Source organism: Olea europaea, unplaced genomic scaffold, assembly GCF_002742605.1.
Source record: "Olea europaea var. sylvestris unplaced genomic scaffold, O_europaea_v1 scaffold4128, whole genome shotgun sequence".
NCBI classification, from domain to species: domain Eukaryota; kingdom Viridiplantae; phylum Streptophyta; class Magnoliopsida; order Lamiales; family Oleaceae; genus Olea; species Olea europaea.
Window position 1 is genome coordinate 40,626 of NW_019261013.1, and position 4,568 is coordinate 45,193.

Here is a 4,568-nt window from a genome sequence, read left to right on the forward strand (position 1 = left end):
ATCCTATATCCCCATATTTATTTATTATCATCGAAGAGGTGTTGACGAGGCTAGTGAGAAAAAAATTCGTAGACGGCTGCATAGGTGGTTATTCACATCCCTGAGGTGCACCTTCGGTGTCGCATTTGCTACATGCTAATGATATTGTAATCTTTGCTAATGGAAGTAAAAGATCGATAAAGGATTTAATGGAGACCTTTCAGTTATATGAAAAATGGACAGGCCAGGTTATCAATAAAGAAAAGTTGGCTATTTTCTTTGCTAAACATTGTGGGGCATCTCACAAGAATGAGGTTCTTCAATTAGGTTCTTTCAGAGTGGGCTTTTTTCCAATAACTTATTTGGGGTGCCAGTGGTGGTAGGAAGATTGACTGCTTGTCATCTACATCTTTTAGTGGAGAAAACTAAAAAAAAAAAAAAAATATTGCAGGTTGGAAAAGGCAACTTTTATCACAAGGAGGTCGTCTTGTGTTATTGAGATATGTTTTGTCATGTATGGTAACCCATTTATTATCCGTTCTAAGTGTTCCTAAATCGGTGTTTAGGACTTTAAATTCCATATTATCCTTTTTCTTCTGGGGATTAATGGAAGAAATAGGAAAAAATAGTGCTCATGGAAGAAAATTTGTACACCACTGATAGAGGGAGGCCTTGGGATTCGTAGGTTTGAAGAAATTCAAAAGTCTCTCCACATGAAATTTGCTTGGAAAGTGCTTACTGTTGATTTGTTGAGGACTCGATTTTTCAAATCAAAATATGTACCACAGGGTTTGGTGGATGTAGAAAACCTGGATCATATGGGCTCAAGGTTTTGGAAATTTGTGGTAGATTGTTTCCCTGATGTGGTTGCTAATAGCCAATGAAAGATTAGGGAAGGAAAAATATCATTTGGTATGATAAATGGTTAGAAGAGGGCCCACTTTGCCAAAGAGTAGACAGATTGTTCAACCTGGTTTGAAGGTTCATGAAATCTACTTGCAAATTGCCTGGGATATTGCTAGTTTGGGTCAGTTAGTATCGATCAACATGGCAACAAGCATAATGAAAAAAAGTAGAAGGTGAAAAATCTGGAAAGGATATTCTCATATGGAGACCAAATGTACAAGGAAGATTCTCAACCAAAAATGCTTGGGATGTGATTCAAGTGAGGGCTTCCACAGTGAAGTGTGTGCAATGGGTGTGGCATAATGCCCTTCTTAAGAGGGCTTCAATTGTGTATGGAAAGCCTTATCGGGCAGGCTTAGTGTTGATGATAAGATTTGTCAGGTTGGAGTGGCTATGGTGTCTCAGTGCAATTGTTGCATAGCTGGCCATGAGGAGGATGCTAAACATATCCTAAGCTCTGGAGAATTCGCAGATGAGGTGTGGAGGAGACTCTCCTCTATTCTTGGTGTTAGGTGGTATGAGAAGCAGGCATGGTGGGATAGGATACAAATTTGGTGGGCTCGAGCCAATAGGTCCTCTCAGTTAGGATGCTTACAGGGACTAATACCATGTTTAGAAACTTGGAGACTTTAGATTCGAAGATGTAGAGCAAAGATGGAGGGTCTTAATGAATCAGTTGAAGATTTTTGTCCATTAAATCTTGGCTACAACAATTGGCAAATAATGTTACAAAGATAAGACTATTGACATGTGAGGAGGAAAATATCCTAAAAGATATGGGCACTCCTTGTGTAGTAAGGAAACTATTACCTGCATGCTTGGTGACCTGGAAAAAACCAATGGCTGGGAGAGTAAAGATCAATGTAGATGGGAGTAGTCTGGGAAACCCAAGATAGGCAGGTAGAGGGGAAGTGATACACAATGACAAAAGAATGGTGCTAGCAGCGTTTGCAACTAATTTTGGGATAGCGTCGAATAACGAAGCTAAGCTGAGAGCTATTATTGAGGGGCCTAAACTTTGCCAACACATAGGATTTTTTTAGGTTGGTATTGAATGTGATTCCAAAATTGTTATGGAATGGATGTTGAGATGCAAGTGCACAATTTGGTATTTGTGGGATTTTTGGGAGGGGTTATTGAATTTAATGAGTTTATTTGAGATACGGGTTTCACACCAGTTTAGGGAAGCAAATGAAGTGGCGGATTCATTAGCAAAAATGGGGGCATAAGGTGTGATGTATCATTTTACATCTACTAATAACTTGCCTGTCCATGCTCGTGGCTTTGTTCGGTTGGACCGCATAGGAATGCTATATTTACGTAAGTGAGTTGATTTGTCTAGATTTTTAGTTTGCTATTTGTAAGGCTATATTGTCACCATGGTATTCCTCCACCATAAGTGAAGTTTGTTTTTATTGAATTATTTATTTAAAAAAAAGTAAATAATGCTCAAGGATAATCTTTGCATGACTCTATTAATGGTAAAATAGAAGTCTTCACCTACTGTGCAACCAGATACAGTTGAATTATTTCTTGTGGGGCGAAGCCAATTGCGATTCTCCCTGCAATATATACATACGATAGATATTAAGGATGGAAAAAATTAGAAGGGCAATTGCGTACAAGTATACCGAATTTGCACCAGCCATTCAAGATTCTAACAACTCTTTATGGCTAGGAACATTTGAATTAGGCAAAACTAGTTTTTTCACTTCCCTTTTCAACTTATTTAGATCAAATTTATATTCCCTGAGCTTAGAAAGTAGTGTAGCCTTCAAGCTTGGCTGCAAGCTTCTTGCCTCAAGATCCATTTTTCGAATCTAGGAAAATACAACTCATTTGAGATTAGTACTGAGAGAAAACTTATAACAAAATAAAGGTGGAAAGCTTTGCACTATCAAAACATCAGCATCATCCAAAGCTGCTTGGATTTCAGAAATCTCTTGTTTCTTTTTCTCTGAAGATAATATGACACAATTATAAGAGTACATGAAGAGATAGTTCCAAGAAGTAAAAAAAGATGATATAAAGTGAGCAAACACCACCAGACAGATCGGTTGAGCAATTTAAGGCGTTAGATGCTGATTAACAAGCATTTTGGCAATGCTTAAAAGTTCATTTTCAAGCAACTTCTTTTTTTTGCAAAATATGTCCGAGATATTTAAGATTTTTTTTTAGTTCTAAAATTTATTTACTTTCAGGAAAAGTATTTTCAATTTCTTTTAGACTTAGACGAACACTCTAAAGCATTAATTGACCCATACAAAGCAAGTTATATCTCAGTCGTTTCTTAAAAGATAGCAAAGTTTACAACTGAGATAATTAATTTCAGGTGGAATATCATTAGAATAATATCATGATGCAGCTGAACCAGATTTATGCATATCAAAAAAGAAGGCAAATGTGAATGTATAAACATAAATAAGAGTAAGCACTCGAAAGTCTGAGATTGTCTAGATGCACTATAATAAGTACGACATCAACTTTTCCTTAATTTACCATCTCAAAATGTGGATCAAAACTTCAACCAATGTGAAATTTCAGGACATAATTCAGTCAAAGAATTACAACTATCCTAATAGCCAAAACCACTTATCCCAGCTCTCAATTGGATAAAACTCAGATATATTACAAATTCTCTATGTAACTCATTAATGAAACAATCATCTGGAAAATAAAAGTTAAAAGGATAAAAAAGATTTGAAGAACTTTCATTTCTTTCTAAAGTATTGAAATATGAAATCATCGCTTTTAGTTAGAAATGGAAAGATATCCTTGAAACATGTATGCCTAAGACAAGAATCTGTACCATTGCCTAATTAAATTGATTTTACATAATGCTCCACATATGGCACCACTTAATAGGGAGATAAATTTAACAACATCTAGGATTTTATCTACATAGACCATGATACATTAAACCTCTCCCCCTGTTCATGCAACCACCCCAAAAACAAAAATATACATTTCATGCTCCAATTTGCCTCAAACTGGGTTGCAACATTTAGAATCTACATCCCCAAACTGGATTACAAAAGTTCTTTGTATAACTTTTTCACTTGGTGACATTATACATTCTTCTGCATCAGTAAACTAATCGCGCTCCTGTAAATTTTACATCTTTCTTTGATAGTAACAAGTTACTTAAACTAAATTCTTAGCCCAATTATCATCAACAGATAAAAGTCATAAAACCAACTTCTATAACATAAAAACACATTTTACAGAAATGGTCTAGAATAGAAGTTATTAAATTATTCAACAAATTGGCTCTAAAATAAATTGAAAATTTTTTCAATACCTCCATCGGGAAGAGACGCAGCAGAGTTGCATTTTCTTGACAAATTTACAGATAGCTCACAGATCCCCAGAATAAAAGATCTAATCTTTGATCAAGAAAAAAAGCCTAGCACAGTTCATTTATGTAACCACCACCATCCAATCAAATTGAAAAAACCCAAGAAATTGAAGAAACAAGAATATTAGACAAACCAAAAGACCAAGATAATATTGAAATAGGTTGGGGAAAGCAGTATCAAGAATAAAATTAGTTTGAAAAGACAGATATGAACGAGTTAACTCGGATAAAAAGTGAGAATGATGAGCAACAAATTATTGGGAAGGCTTAGATTCCAGAGGGACTTGAAGGATAGAAATGAAGAAACAAATCCAAAAAAAAAAAA